The sequence below is a fragment of the Macaca fascicularis genome, chromosome X (genome assembly GCF_037993035.2).
Source record: "Macaca fascicularis isolate 582-1 chromosome X, T2T-MFA8v1.1".
In the NCBI taxonomy this organism is placed as follows: Eukaryota; Metazoa; Chordata; class Mammalia; order Primates; family Cercopithecidae; genus Macaca; species Macaca fascicularis.
Window position 1 is genome coordinate 5,868,094 of NC_088395.1, and position 16,936 is coordinate 5,885,029.

Sequence of the window (16,936 nt, forward strand, 5' to 3'; positions counted from 1 at the left end):
CACAATTGAAAATCATGTTTTCAGCAGGCACTGTGGAAATGGAAGTATAAAAGATATATTAAGAGAACGTTTTTCAGCAAAAGATCCTTAATCATCTGTGTCTAAAATATATTTAGTTAATATTTACTACAGGTCCACAGCATGCCAGGTGTGGCAGAGAACAACATGCCAGAGAAAGAGAAAACAACTCCATTCCCCATTGATATTAATTATCCACTCCAAGGAAGCATACTGAGTCAGAATTACTTCTCTCAAAAATTCCCACGAAAAATAGAATCCAGGAACTCCCTGGTTTTAACTGTACAAAATGCACTTCATTAAAAAGTTTAGTGAAGCGGAATAAAAATCGCAATAATTGTTTGTACTTAATCAAGCGTTCCCTTCTTCTAGATCATGAAACAAATGGATTGGAGTGTGAAAAAAACAGTCAAGATGTTTCTCCAAGATCAATCTGTGCAATAATGAACCTTAGCCCTAAGAGAGATCAACCAGCAACCAGAATCCATCACTTGAGCAGCTAGAGGCCACCAATGAAAACCCATGTGAGCCAGCTGCAGCTTCTTGTGTTGTTGAAGGCCACTGAATCTTTCCCTGGTGCACATAAATTTTACATGTAAAATTCAAGGGTGTTCCCATGCCCCATTCATCCATACACCCCAGATGACAGGCTTTAAACCCGCTCTGTGTTTAAGAGTTGTAGTGCGTGCATTCATAGAATTCCTAATACAAACGTATATGGACAAATATATGCATCAGAAACCACCACTTAATGAAAATGTTCCTTCAAAATCATATTAAAAGTCTTTGTTTTCGTCTTGACATTTTAACACTGCAAAAATACAGATACAAGACATAAAACTTACTCACCGATTGTGTCATTGCGGATTCAGAATTGATGGTTTTTAATAAAAGCAGTTAACATATTAATAATTACTGTAAATTTGCCATCTAATTAAATCTTAGAAAAATCATGTTAACTGTATATCACCTTCATCAGTATCTTGTCTCTATAAAAATATATGAAAATCTGTTTTCTCTACAAATTTAAAGGAAATATCAACTCTAACTCCACCTTCTTTAGTCAGAGTGGCTTAAAAATTTCTTTTCAAATTTCTTAGTATAGAAAAATAATGTTTGCTATTCAAAGCCAGTAACCAAAGAAATAAGAATGGGGAAAAGAACGGCTTTCCGAACTATTTCAAAGGTTTGCTGCATTAAATACGTATTTGAGCGTATTCAAGCTAAAACTAACATAACTTTCAGCCCTGAAAGACTTCAGTCATTCTGTAGCGGTTCATCGTTGAAAGGAAGAAAATATATTCACACATCAATCAACGTACTAACGCACAGTAAATGCACGCACGCGTACGTACACGCACGCGCCAGGAGGCACGCACGCGCCAGGAGGCACGCACGCGCCAGGAGGCACGCACGCGCCAGGAGGCACGCACGCGCCAGGAGGCACGCACGCGCCAGGAGGCACGCACGCGCCAGGAGGCACGCACGCGCCAGGAGGCACGCACAGATTTCCGCACCCGATGCCCTACGCATCGCCGGATGTGACGTCCCGCGTGGAGCCCCACAGGCAGGAAATGCCATGAGAAGAAGGTGGGCGAAGGTTCGCAGCGAAGTCTCCACTGAAGGAGCTTCTGAGAAATGCTGAGTTAAAACAGTCCTCGCCAAGGCCTTCTTTCCCTTCTTTCCTGTACTAAGCATTAGTCTTCCTACCCTCAGAGGCCAGTATATCAGTGCCCACGGGAATCCTATCGCTCCACTATGTCCCTCTTTTTCTCTAGCAGATGTCATGGACCCACCTTGTAGGATTTTGGAGGGAATGGTCCCTGGTGAAAGAGGAATCAGGAAATTAGTTTAGCAGAATGGGGAAACTGGGAAACTGTTGCCTCAGCATGAAAAGGTAATTGACATAAAATAATCTTTTACTCGAGGCAAAACAAAGAAACACAGGTGAGCTTTGGTTACATTTTAAAAAAATTAAGTCGGGGAAATTTTTGAATAAACAACAAAATATATTTATTTCTATTTGATCAATAACCTACAACGCCCTTCCCACTTCTTAATTTAGCAAATATTTATTAGTTTACTGCTATGGGACAGGCACTCTTGTGGCTAACAGAGAAAGAAAAGTTAACAAGAACCAGCACCCATCTCCTGGTATTTCCATGTATCCACTATAGTTTACATAAAAGGATTAGATATTGAAGTTTTGATAATTGTACACTTTTTTAAATGCCCATCGAGTACTAATTTTAAAAGCTAAATATTAAACTTTATTTTCCCCATGTCTGCACAACTCGGTTCATCTCTTTTGATTTCCGAGCAGACAAAATACCCTGATTAACTCCTACATACACCAAAGCTAGATAGAGGAGAAATCTTTTTTAGCAATTACTCTTCAATTGATGAGCTTTCATCCCACTTTCTAAGTGGAAGGAGCATATCATAGAGATTGAGCGTGTATTTAAATCACAATTTACCCCACTGTCTGCCTTTGAAATCACCTTCAAGAATCATAGGTGTCTTTGTAATAACATTCAAATACTGTCCTTTTATTTCCCAGTCGTTGATTCCCTAACATCTGAAGGTTATACTGTAGTTGCTGCACCACACCAATTTGCATAACTACTCTAAGTCCTTTGAAATCACAAAATGTTTAATGTAAGATTCATTTGGGTAATATATGTTCAGAACTTAGTATCAACAATCTCAATGTTCGAACTTACAGGCCCCTAGAATTACCCTGATCATCAGAATCTTCAACATACTCACAAATTCAGTTCCATATAATACTGACTTTCCAATTTCCTAGTTCACCCCTTCATCCCTTGACTTAAAAATTATGTTTTCAGGAATGCCATGAAAGGAATTTTTCGTGATCATCAGTTTTGAATTGGACTAAGTCATACTGGCAATAAAATAAATTCTAACATAAGATCACTAAGACTATCCAGACTATCATGAAAATCCATTGCAAAGAATTCTTCTTAACAGGGATTACAAAACCAGAAAGTGTTCAGTCAATTGTATATAGAAAAGTTGAATGAACTGGCCTAAATTGAAATTTTCAAGTATTAAATAAGCTTCACGAATTATTTGTACTTCTGAGCTAGCTGTGGTTCTTAATTTACATTCACACATTCTTCATAGTGAAAAGGAATGAATGCATGTCTCTGCAGTCTTTAAACATACCAAAAACCTAGTAATTGCAAACAACTAATTAGCAGCAGACCTGGATTACAGCATAGATGTCCTCACTATCAGGCTTGTGGGTGTTTCCATGAAATCCTGTACCCCTCCTCAAGTACAACCGACGTCACTGAAGAGTCATGATACCTTCAGTTCTTACTGAGAATTTTAAGAATACTGGGAAAGGAAAGACCCTTTGTCACTTGTTTTTCATCCAGCCAACTGATTCTTGGTGTACAATGTAGGAAATTCCAACCTAGGATCACCATTCAGCAAAGACCCCTCCAAATTATCAGGAAAACGCACTCCAAAGCATTCCCCCTTAAGAGAAAATGCAGCCACCAATTAAGCAAAAGCAGTAGCTGACTCTTGCAGAGACATGCTGATAATGCCCAGTGGTTTCAAATGTAGATTGAACCTAAATGCATATGGTAAAACAATAAAAAAAAGTCCTAGGTTCAGAAGTTCTCATTTCTTTCTCATGATTGTGTACTTTGTATAATGTTACCTTTGGGTTTCATAAAGTGAGTCTATCATATTATAAGCTTTGAGTCGTCTATAGCTCTGAGCCTGATGCCAGACCTGTTACTACTGCTTCTCCTTGGAACTAGGACAGTCTGATTATATTAAACTGAATGTTCTTTGCACTGCAGCTACTGAAATGATTACAACCAAAACTGCATTGGGTTCCTGTTCCAAAGGCTGTAGGTGTGAGAGAGAAGACAAATATTTCTCAGACTTCAGGCCTTGATTATTTATTAAGACTCGTCCAGGTTGAAAAAAAAGAAAATGGAAAAAAGAAGAAAGTTGAATGATTCAGGAGCCAACCATAATGTATCATTATTGATTATTTAGCTGTATATGCTGATGAAAAATGATGCGTACCTTTATTCGTTTTACCTTTGATAAGACAAATAAATCTATACTAGATAAAAATAGCAAACAGCTGATCAATCATTTTTCCAAATATGATTTTCTTCCAATTTGTATGTTAAGGATCAAATGGGGGAGGTGGGACAGTATTAATCTTTCTTTATAAATTACAAATTATCTTTGAAAAACAAAAGCTGGTATTTGTTTATGGCAGGAAATATGGAGAGATGTTTAAAAATCAACTTTCTTTGGAAACAAGAGTTCCATAAAGGACATGACCTTGACAATCTTCTAGAATTAAGGAAAAATACTGAAGTTTTATTCTATAAAGAGAAAACCATGGATAGGAAAATTATCTGGCAATCATTAAACAGATACTCAAATGGCCTTTGTGGTCTAAATTTTGACAAAAGTTTGGAAGCTACAACATCAAATTAATAAGAAAATTTGTCAGTAACCAATATTTAAGCAATCAAATTGTAAAGACTTCAGATTTGCAGCTGAACCATGAAAAGACACAGCCATTTACTTGAAATGTATGAAAGCATCAGATGAACCTTTCTAAAATTTGAATTTGTGGGGAAGGGTCCAGATTTTCAATTGTGAAGTATCTCCACTAACATGGCCTCACAGCTGTATATCACAAAAGTATTCTACCCATATCTTTTCCTTGGGCTCTGCTCTATTTCTAATGTCCAGACAGTGAGAAAGATCTCATGGTCTGAGTGTCCCCTCTGCCTGTACTAGTAGCACCTGTCTGATATTTTGAACCCCCACTCTGCAGGGGCTACAAACAAAAAGGGTAAAATGAGATGTGGGGGTCATTCAGATGGCCCAAGATGGACTTTTTGATCATTGCAAATGTTTACTCTAGAAGAAAATGGACTTCTAGTGAGCAGTGCAGCCAAGGGTGAATTTCTGAGAGGTTTACATACAGTGAGTCAGAGAGCTGACCTTCATTTGTGTTTTTCTACTTTATGAGATGTACCCCAAACTGTGGCCATGAGGAGGAACAGACAATTATTTAAAAATCCTAAATTTCCAAGCATGTCACATTGGACACTCCAAATGAGCTAGAAACCACTGCTTTCTACTTTTGTTTGTTTCAAATTTTTTTTTTAAAGTAAACAATTTTCACCACCAAAGTAATCCGAAAGCACTGCTAGACTTGGTTTAACCAGGCTGAAAAAAATGCATCAATGAAATAAGTCAGTAGAGGTTAATGATTACTAATAATTATTTTTTCAAAATTATTCATCAACTCATGCAACACAGGATGGGTAGAATTTCAGTAAGGAGGGAAAGGAAATGTTGCACACAGGCAGACAGAATAGCATAAATCAAAGGCTGGAGGTAGGAAGGCACCAGGCTTGGGATTGCCTGGGTGGAGTAAGGGACTAGAAAAGAAGCTCAGATGCTCTAAAGGGCTTGATCCAAAGTGAAGTGTGTGCTGGGCACAGTGGCTCACGCCTGTAATCCCAGCACTTTTGGAGGCCAAAGCAGGTGGATCACTTGAGGTCAGGAGTTCGAGACCAGCCTGGTCAACATGGTGAAACCCTGCCTCTACCAAAAATACAAAAATTAGCTGAGTGGGCAGGGCATGGTGGCTCACACCTGTAATCTCAGCACTTTGGGAGGCAAAAGAAGGCGGATCACCTGAGGTCAGGAGTTCAAGACCAGCCTGGCCAACATGGTAAAACCTCGTCCCTACTAAAAATACAAAAACTAGCTGAGCGTTGTGGTGGGTGCCTGTAATCTCAGCTACTTGGGAGGCTGAGGCAGGAGAATCACTTGAACCTGGGAGGCAGAGGTTGCAGTGAGCTGAAATTATGCCACTGCAGTATGGCCTGGATGAAAGAGTGAGACTCCATCTCAAAAAAAAAAAAAAGAAGTGTGTATGTACTTCAGAAAAGCCAATTAACCAGTAAGACTGACTGATATGGCATTTTTCAGCATTCTAAAGTTTCCTCTGAATTTTCTGTTGAAGTATTTTAATTCTGGATCAGGCACTTTCAGCAATAGTGATGAGTTCCCATTCATGCTCGTACGATGGGACTCTCATCCCGTGCATCCCCTACCCCTCATCTAGAAAGTTTGGGCATTCCTTAGACATCACCAGGCACTGAGCGTTTCATAGACATTGTTTTCACCCAATATTTTTTTTTTTTTTTTGAGACAGGGTCTCGCTTTGTTGGCCAGGCTAGAGTACAGTGGAGCAATCACAGCTCACTACAGTCTCAAACTCCTGAGTTCAAGTGATCCTTCCACCTCAGCCTCCCAAGTAGCTGGGACTACAGGTGTGCATCACCATGTCTGGCTAAGTTTTAAATTTTTTGTAGAGATGAAGTCTCACTGTGTGGCCCAGGCTGGTCTCGAACTCCTGAACCCAAGTGATTCTCCCTCCTCAGCCTCCTAATGTGTTGGGATTACAGGCGTGAGCCACTGTGCCTGGCCTCAATTACTTCTTATAATGTGACAGGTTAGGTATTTTATTACCCATGTTTGACAGCAAAGAAAGAGGAAGATATTAAAAGGTAATGAATAAACTATCTACCTAAGTTCATGCTGTGGCGTGTGCTTCCATCCTGCAGCCTAAAGATCCTTCTTGGATGCCTCTTCCAACAGACACCCTGGCGTCCTGGTAGGCCCAGGGGTTACAAGGAGAGCATGCAAACAGAATGAAGGGGCCTGCGTAACAGCAGCACAGGTTGCCCATAAGTGTGGCCAATGATCTGGAACTGCCCCTCCCTTGTGGATCTGTTTCCCCTTAGAAAAATCAGGCGGTGAGAATGGACCTACAGCCCACCCAGCCATGACTCACCTGGGCTGTCCTCCAGGCAGACCCCAACTCCATCACCTTCCTTCCCAATCTTGCATCTAAGCTCTGATCAGATAGGAACACTCAGGCTCAAGGAAAGATGAGGTTTTTAGGGTTACAATGAATGACAGTGAGCCTCCCAGGCAGCCCTCTGGTCTGAGCTCCAGGTTCAGGGTTTTGAACAACTGCCCGAGCCCACAGCCTGGCCACACAGTGGTTCTCCAGTCCAACGGTGCAGTCCAGAACACAGCCATTGACTGCCATGCTGGACTCACCAGTAACTACTCCTGATATTTACCATTGCCTCGTCCTTCTGAGATGGTGCCTTTAAAAATGCCTCCCTGGAAACCTACTTGATTTTTTTTTTCCATCTCAGCACACTGTTCCCTATTTTTAAAAAAAAAGAAAAACATACCACTCTCCATCAGTAAAAGAGATGATATTGTTTCAGAACCAATGTGACATTCCTTATGAGCTTTCTTATGGGTAGTTACAAGAACTAGCTGGTCAGGACATGAAGTAATTCTTAACTTGTTCCCTAATAAGTCAAGGAACTAGTCTAGTGGGAGCACCTACACACATGCATGGCTTCATGTGGAATCTCTATGCAACCATTTTAGCACACACATGCAATTTGAGAATACAAAATCAATGAAGACTCCTTGAGGCCTCCAATGGGCAACTCACAATCTGGTTGGCATTAATCTGGGTGGCATTAAAGTTTTGTTGGGGATCATCAACTCAGTGTATTTTTCTATTAGATATAACTTGTTTAATAAAAGAAACCTGCAAAATGTGTGAAAAGAACCAATCAATAATTTAGAAATCACTTATTTGCAAGAACTAATCCCCAACCTGCAGAGATGTTTTGCTGTGGCAGAAGGTCAGAACAACACTGCCATTGACTCTACTGCAAGAAAACTTATCACAAAATCAGCTGGGTGTGGCGGCATGTGTCTATAGTCTCAGCGGACTCAGGAGGCTGAGATGGGAGGATCACTTGAGCCTGGGAGGTTCAGGCTGCAGTGAGCTATGATCGCACCACTGCACTCCAGCCTGGGCGACAGAGCAAGACCCTGTCTCCAAAAGATATATGTATATATTAGGTTGGTGCAAACGTAATTGCGGTTTTTGCCTTACATTCAAGGGTATAAACCGCAATTATGTTTGCATCAACTGAATAGATATATCATCTCCACTGGATCAGTTATCATCTCAGGACTGTTTGGAGTTTTTCTTGCCATCTCACCCAGAATGCTCTGTTTATAGGATGAGACTCATGCGACACTTCTCATTTTACTTTTAAGCAAGAACCATTGATAAGTAACACCTGCAAGATATCTAACAGAGTACTACGTGGCCTTTCACACTCAGGATTTTGCGTCTATAGGAAAGACGATAAGGGAAGAAGAGAAGATATCACTCAATACCCTTCTGGGCTTACTTCCATGCTTGAAAAAATATTAATACAAAGTAGATAAGGCCTTTGGGTTTCACAGCTAATGAGCCAGCACATTATTAAATTGCAGGAAGACAAGATCATATTTTAACTATGTTTTTGATTTCTCATAACACCTAGCACATTTTGTTATTAATAGGTGTTATCATAAATATTGTTGATGAAACTGTATTTGTAAAAATGACTTTATATTTAACAACAATCATAATTACATTCATCTTCACTGACCCTTCTACAGCCAAGGGCAGGAGTTATTATGACATCTTATTTTACATTGGGAAAAAATTGATATCCATGTGTTAAGTAACGCAGCTCACTGAAGCAGGGAGTAAGACCTATCTTGACTCCAAAGACCATGCATTTTTTCAAAATATCAAGCTACCTCTTCATCCAAACAATTCTAATAATAGTAATAATAATAGTTTTTTTTATTTTATTTTTATTTTACTTTAAGTTCCAGGATACATGTCCAGAATGTGCAGGTTGCTTACATAGGTAAACGTGTGCCATGGTGGTTTGCTGCACCTATCAACCCATCACCTAGGTATTAAGCTCCACGTGCATTAGCTGTTTGTCCAAATAGTAAGTTATAATGGCTAATATGTAGATAGTAGGTCAGCAACTAACTTGCTGAATTCTTTACATATACTAACTCTTAATTGTCTCCAAAAACATATAAGGTATATGTGAGCTTTATCCCCATTAGTTGAGAACACTAATGCAGGGACATATTAGCTAACTTGCCCAACACCACAGAGCTGTAAAAGTGGAGGCAGAACTCAAGCTGCATTGTTTGGCTTTCACCCACCATGGGACAATGGCTCGGTGGGGGATCGAGACCATCATTTTTCTCCCACATCCCGCAATCTCCGCACTGTGGGGATCTATAGCTGAAACAGTTTTCATCAGTGACAAAAATTACCAGTGGAAAAAAAAATGAAGTTTTGTGATATTAGCGCCAAAGACAGTCCCATAATGCATGAGTGTGCATATAGTAAATGCTCAATTAATATTAGCTCTTGAAATTGTATTATTAAGACTGTGAAATTGCCTATATATTTATTTTCCTTGATCATACCTTTGTTCACACCCACCAATCAGTGTTAAATTTACAGTTATCAAGTTAATGATGTATGTGTATTTCAGAAAATTTTTACAATAATTAGTGTGCACTGTATCTGACTGGCTGTACTTTTTGTGATAGAGTAAAAATTATTATTATTATTTTACTTATTTATTTACTTTGGAGACAGACCTTGCTGTTTTACCCAGGCTAGAATACAATGGCACGATCATAGCTAGCTGTAATCTCAAATTCCTAGGCTCAAGCGATCCCGCTGCCTCAGCCTCCCAAGTACCTGGGACTACAGGTGGATGTGTCTAAACCTGGCTAATTTTTAAAATAATCTTTATAGAGATAGGATGCCACTGTGTTGCCTAGGCTGGTCTCAAACTCTGGGCTCAAGCATTTCTTCTGTATTAGCCTACCGGAGTGCTGAGATTAATAATAGCCATGAGCCACTGCCCCCAGCCTATTATTATTATATTAGATTTGAGGTTTTATTTGTTTCTTGGTTTGCTTGGTTTTGTTTACAGGTTTGTTTAGATACACAAGTGAGGCGGTGAAACTAATTGTATCTGTGTGTGCGTCCCCTATTTTCAAATGTGATATTGCTAAAATCTGATGGAACAAAATATTCCCATTGAAAGTGTTTCGCCAGGTGCGGTGGCTCATGCCTGTAATCTCAGCATTTTGGGAGGCCGAGGCAGGTGGATCACGAGGTCAGGAGATCGAGACCATACTGGCTAAAATGGTGAAACCCCGTCTCTACTAAAAAATACAAAAAATTAGCCGGGCGTGGTGGCGGACGCCTGTAGTCCCAGCTGCTCTGGAGGCTGAGGCAGGAGAATGGCGTGAACCCGGGAGGCGGAGCTTGCAGTGAGCAGAGATGGTGCCACTGTACTCCAGCCTGGGCGACAGAGCGAGACTCCGTCTCAAAAACAAAAACAAACAAACAAACAAAGCGTTTCATGTGTAGTCATCTACCTAGTGAGTCTCCCTGAAAAGAACTCGTTCATCCATCCTAGTTCTGCCTAGGATGAGTAGGAGGAGTGTGTTCACAGTTGCTGCCCTCGGTGTCAAGAATGTTTCCATGCATCCTGCAGGCCTCAGTCACTACCGCTCCTCTTATGGGTCCCTGGTCACTATCCTCCATGCAGACTCAACTCTCTTTCCTGCAGTCCATGGTTATGTATTTCCTAACGAGGTTTGCCTCTTCATAAAGGAAAACCCTTCCTGGGGGTACTCACAACACAGCGTTCTTCCTGGCTTCTCTTTTGTTGGTGGTGGAAATCCCAAGGATTGAGGAGGGAGAGAAAGGCTGGGGCTTTTTATCACTGCCATAGGTGATGCCATTTGGGTGCAAGGCAGAATGCAGACCGTTAACACTCTCTGTTCAAACAATCACTTCAGGTCGGGCTCGGTGGCTCACGCCTGTAATCCCAGCACTTTGGGAGGCCAAGGGGGGTCAGATGACCTGAGGTCAGGAGTTCGAGACCAGCCTGATCAACAGGGAGAAACCCCGTCTCTACTAAAAATACAAAAATTAGCCGGGCGTGGTGGTGCACGCCTGTAATCCCAGCTACTTGGGAGGCTGAGGCAGGAGAATCGCTTGAACCCAGGAGGTGGAGGCTGTGGTTAGCCGAGATCAGGCCATTGCCCTCCAGCCTGGGCAACAACAGCGAAACTCCGTCCCAAAAAAAATATAATAATAATAATAATAATCACTTCTTCATGTTTCCCCTTGGTTCTCAGTGACGTGATTCACTCTCGCAAAAGTTATTTCATTTATTTAGAGCTCAGTTATAAGCCATTGTCATGTAGCTGATACAGTATTTCAAAGGTTAAAGAATAAATTATCTAGATTAAAATTCTTCTGGGCTTTACTCCAGAATTTGGACAAGATAACCTATTACAGAAGGCCACAAGACAGAACGAGATCCTATATCAAAAAATGCAATTTCATGTTAATATTAAGATGATCAGCCATTTGTACTCAAATTTATCTGTTGCCTAGACTGGAGTGCAATGGTGCAACCTTGGATCACTGCAGCCTCAACCTCCTCAGCTCAAGCAATCCTCCCACCTCAGCCTCCTGAATAGCTGGGACTACAGGCATGCACCACCATGCTCAACTTTTTTTTTTTTTTTGTATTTTTTATAGAGACGGAGTCTCACTATGTTGCCCCAGTTGCTCTTGAACTCCTGGAAGCAAGCAATTGGCTCCTGCTGGGCCTCCCAAAGTGCTGGGATTACAGGCATGAGCCAATGTGCCTGGCTAGAATTGCATTTTATAATCTAAGTTGTCATATAAAAACTACAACCTATGGTATTCATATCATTTGTAATAATTTACATTCTACTTAATAAATAAGTTTTTGATCACTATCTAAAAGCATCTTTTAAAAACACTAATTATATGGGGGGATAGATTTTCTCGATAGTCAACATGAATTAAAGCAGAAAGGTGCTAATTAAACTAACAGTTATGGGACCGGGCATGGTGGCTCATGCCTGTAATCCTAGCACTTTGGGAGGCTGAAGAGGGAGGATTCCTTCAGCTCAGGAGTTTAAGACCAGCCTGGGCAACATGACAAAACTCTGTCTCTACAAAAAATACAAAAATTAGCCAGGTGTGGTGGTGCACGCCTGTAGTCCCAGCTACTCCGGAGGCTAAGGTGGGAGGATTGCTTGAGTCCGGGAGCAGAGGCTGCAGTGAGCTCTGGTTACGCCACTGCACTCCACCCTGGGTAACAGAATGAAGCCCTGTCTCAAAAAAACAAACAAACAAACAAAAATAACAACATTATGGAGCATTCATATCACTTTAAAGAAAGCTTAGCATAAAGAGAATACATTAGTCAAAACATACACACCTTTGGAGGAATATCAGATGTGGAAACTAAGAAGGTTATCAACCACACTATAATGATGTTTCAAATAAGCCTCTCCATGTAAGTTCATCACTACAACTAAAGATTTGGGGGTTCAGAGAGAGGCATATAGCAATTCCAACTCGCCCTGGGTAGTCAGTCAAGAAGAAACCTAGGACATAAGATATAATGATATAAATATTTTCATCAAGATGGCATTGATAGAACTCTGACTTTTCATTTGATGCTAACATTATCCCTTTGTATCAACATAAATTACAATACGGATTGTCTAGAAACCCTAAGTCATGTCATTGTACAAAAGTTTGCTGAACGTGGACCATGAATGTGCTGTGAGGACAGGGAAGGGATCCTAAAGATGAATGCCACCTGATCCCTCTCCTCAAGGTCTTTCAGGGAGCGCATCATTAAGGCAAGTACTTATAAATTGCATGAGCTCCTATACTGGTGATACAAGAATAGACAGTGTTGTGCTTAGAAGAGGCAGCATCTCAGAAAAAGCTTCAGAAGATGTCCTCAAAGATGACTTTGAAAGAGGAGAGAGAGAAGAAGCATCTTTCTCAGAGTGGGGCCCATGAAAAGCAAGAGGTGGAAACTGTAGCCGACCCCCCAGTGACCTCAAGAGGTCTGGACTATGACGCTAGCCAAGGTTCTGGCAACACTGATGACTAATATGAACATGTAGGCCTACACAAACACACACAAAAACAGGAAAATAAAAAGCTATTTTTAAAACCTGAGGATATCTCAGAGGGATTTTTAAGTTAAAAAGAAGTATCCCTAGGATGGTCCATTATTTATTGAATTTTCTTTTGAGTCCCAGTGATCCCCTAAATTTCTAACCTAAAAAGTAGGAGGACAAATTTAATTTTGGTAGATTTCTTGATTAACTACAACAATATGGCATGCTCAGCTGAGAAAAGAATTTACCTGCAGGATTTAGTGTGGTCATTCTGGATATTTCCAGATGTGAGTATGAATGTTCAAATGAACATAAATGACCTTGATTTATACCCTAAGTTATCTCAACAAAATTTTATGTCCTTTCCTCAAACAGAGCAATCTTTCAAACTGTGTTTTTTTTTAAGTTGCAAATTTAATAAATCATCTGATTTTTTGTCTTGGATTTGCTCCCATTTCTTAACACAACATTCATTTTACTTAATTTTTAGCATTATGAAATCAAGAAAATATTAATGAATAAAAAATTTTCTGTTTAGAATTTTAGAAGAATAAGTTTAAAAATAGAGGATTGATTTTTCACAATTCTGCTCCTCCCAAATCATCCCACAATTCTGATAAACTCACAAGAAATTAATTTATTGACCACACTGCTAGTTTTGACCCAAATCTTTATAAGAAATTTAAAAAGCACATAGACTTATCCATCCAGTGAGCAGTAGAAGTAAGCAATACTGCACAGCAGATTTATAGCTTTAGTGTTAGAATGTAAATGATTAAACTTCAAAATCCTGAACTTTCTTAGACTGCATCACTCTCAATCTTCCAGGCACGGACCAGAATGAGAAATTTGACAAAAATTTTCTATGACATTATCTTTAATGAAATACAGGCTAAAAAATGTAAAAACTCTAGGGACATTAATATAGATGAGGAAGATTTTTTTAAAGATAGCCATTTAGAAATAAATCACATGCATGTACTGAGTGACCCAAACATTTTTGGTAAATCGTGCTAATTTAGAAATAACAAAGTGAACAATCAAGGAAGATCCATGTTCCCTTAGGTGAGAGAGGAACTTTCCTCTACAGTGGGTTGATTATACAATGAAAGACGGCCTTCCCTCAGAGTCTCTCTGGCTTGGCTGCATGTCTCAGAAAACTGTGATAGCTGACTTAACACCTGTTTTTACCAGGCAACATTTGATTTTCTCATTCATCCAGTGAAAATCTACAGTGTCTTACAACTACTCATTTCTTTCATAAATACCCAGTGAGTGCTGATCTATTCCAGATTCATGCAATACACATGTTTACAGAATGCGGAGAAAAATTCACTAACTCTCTGGATCCTCCACACATATCCATAATAAGACAAAGAATAAAAAAGCCTTCAAGATCAGGTGAGCTCAGAGAAGAAAGTAAATAATGGGTTGAATAAGAACACAACCGAGGGTGGAACCCACTTTAAATGGGAACAGGACAGGGTGTTCTGGCCAGAGGAAGTGGCACACAAAAATGTCCTAACACTGTACCCGCTCAGTTAGATCACAAAACCGAAAGAGGACTGGGACAGCAGTGCAGTGAGAAGAGGATGGCCTGGGATGAAGCTGGAGAAGTGAGTAAGAGGCTTACTGTATAAAACTGGAATAGGTCAGTGAAAGGAATTTGGGGTTCATTCTCAGTGTCATGAGAAACAGTCCTTTGTAAAACATTTTAGACTATGAAGGAGAAAGACAAGGATGGGCCAAAGATAAGTAATGTCAGGGCTGCCTTCAACACTTTCTATATACCTGTTTTAAAGTGTTTTACAAGCTTAATTTACTCCTTTTTTTTTTTTTTTTTGACAAGCATCTAATAATACTGCATCTAATAATACTAATAATACTGACCTTCACCTACCTCTGAACTCTCTCCCTTTTCTTAACTGGACAACTCCACCCATAATTGCAACCTTGTATGGTTATTCATTGTCTTGGCCTCTCTCCAATAGTTTGCAAGGTTCTATCAGTATCATCCTTCCAATGCCTCTGCAGAGCCTCATGCCTTCCCCATTTCCTCAATCTCTACCACAGTTGAATCTATAAGTAGATCTCAACTTGCATTACTGACGTTCTGTCTTCTATCACTACCTCTACTATCATGAAACTGATATTCCTTAAATAATTCTGCAAAAGTCCTAATATGATTGCCCCATTGCCTACAGAATAATATCTATAAGGCTTACCATCGAGTTGCACCACCTGAAATGATCTGATTTCAATTTCATCACCCAAACTCAAACTCAACATGCCCTTGAGACAACACTCAACACAACACACCCTATTCCTCAACACCTGCTGTACCAATGTATTTGTTCACACTTTCTCCTTTGTCCTTACGACAAAATTCTATGCAGCTCATAAGCCACCTCCTTTGGAAGAGCTTCTGGTGATAGTCTAGCTTCCAAGATGGCCAATTGACACCTGCTATTAACACCTTCCTGCAATCCTTATCCACATGGTGCCAGATTTGACTTGAACAACCAATAGCATGTAGCAAAAGTGACAAGGTGTCACCTCCAAATCAAGTGCCAAAGTGACAAGGTGTCACTTCCAAGATCAAGTTCTAAGAATGTGTGGCTTTCATCTTAGACTCCCTTTCAGCCTCCCTCTTTCTCTCCTCACTTTCAGAAAAGCCAGCTGTTAATGTCACATGTCTAGCCCTAGGGAGAAGCCCACGTGGCCAAGAACTGAAGCCTCCTGCCAAGTGACACGTAAGTGAGATTCTCCAACACCCTCATAAAACTGCAAGCCCTGTCTACAACTTGACCGCAACATCATGAGAGACCCTAAACTAGAACTGGCGAATCCCTGATGTATAGAAATGCATGAGATGATAAATGCTTGCAGTTTTAACCTAAGGTTTAGAGGAACTTTTTATGCAGCAATAGATAACCAATGCAGTGTCCAAAATGACACAAATGGAAAACAAGATTCTGTGCTGCCAAGGTCTGTGTTTTTACCCACTTACGGAATGTGTGATGTGCATGCCTTGTAATATAGGTGTTTTCATTTATCATTTTGTCTTCCTTACTGAGAGTCTGCTCTCCCTGGGATCAGAGGTTGAATCTTATCTGTGTTTCTATCACTGCTGGTATCTGGCATGATGACCTTCTCAAAGTAAGATGGCAGTACATAGTTATCAAATGTATAAACAAAGAAGGAAGAAAAGATGTTGTATGCATGGTTTCTCAGTTTTTAAAGGAAGAATAGCTGCATGCAGTCTGGAATTACCAGATCTTCGTTTGAGAAGCCATATACCTGTGGATCCCTGAAGTGACAAACAATCTGCTGCCTTCACGTTGCTGTAGTGTTTTGAATTATGAGCCAAGCATTTGGAGGCCATAGGGAAATAAATAATGCCCAGCATATCAATGAGTTTTTATGGTTGTTGTTATTAATCTTTAAGTCCCTCACAGTCCATAGCACATGGTAGATGCCCAATAAATATGCATTGGCTTGAATTGACTGGGAAACTGAAAACATAAAGATAACGTATAAATCAGTAGAGCACAACTGCATGACAAAAAGCAAATGATGAGACCCAGAGCTGTGGATGCTGGCCTCTGAACAGGAAAGAATAAAACAGAATGTTGAGCTCAAAACTCAAGCAGGTCATGTGTGTACATATAACCTAGAAATACCCTGAGGCAGTAGTTCTAAAAGGGTAATCCCAAAACCAGTAACGGCAACTTCAACTGGGGAGTTACGGATCCCATCTCAGATCTGCTGACTCAGAAACTCCTGGGATGGGTCCCAGCAATTTGCCTTTAACGAGCCCTCTAGGAGACAATGATGCTTATGTTTGAGAAACACTACACTGGACTATCTGCTTCAAAAGCAATGAAGACATTGGGTTGAGCACCTCCTTTCAGTAACAATGTACCGAAGACTCATTCTGAGAAAT

General features: G+C 40.2%; 1 protein-coding gene across 8 annotated transcripts in view; it reads right to left on the reverse strand.

Annotated features, from left to right (window-relative positions):
- NLGN4X (neuroligin 4 X-linked) overlaps window positions 1-16,936 on the reverse strand; it is a 347,891-nt gene that overhangs the window by 305,542 nt on the left and 25,413 nt on the right. For 2 of the 8 annotated variants that reach the window (XM_074029051.1, XM_015443453.4), the window contains exon 2: window positions 12,291-12,459. The exons of the other annotated variants lie outside the window; for them this stretch is intronic. The gene's annotated coding sequence lies outside the window, so the exon portion shown is untranslated. The remainder of the gene's footprint in view (window positions 1-12,290; window positions 12,460-16,936) is intronic. 8 annotated transcript variants of the gene reach the window in all.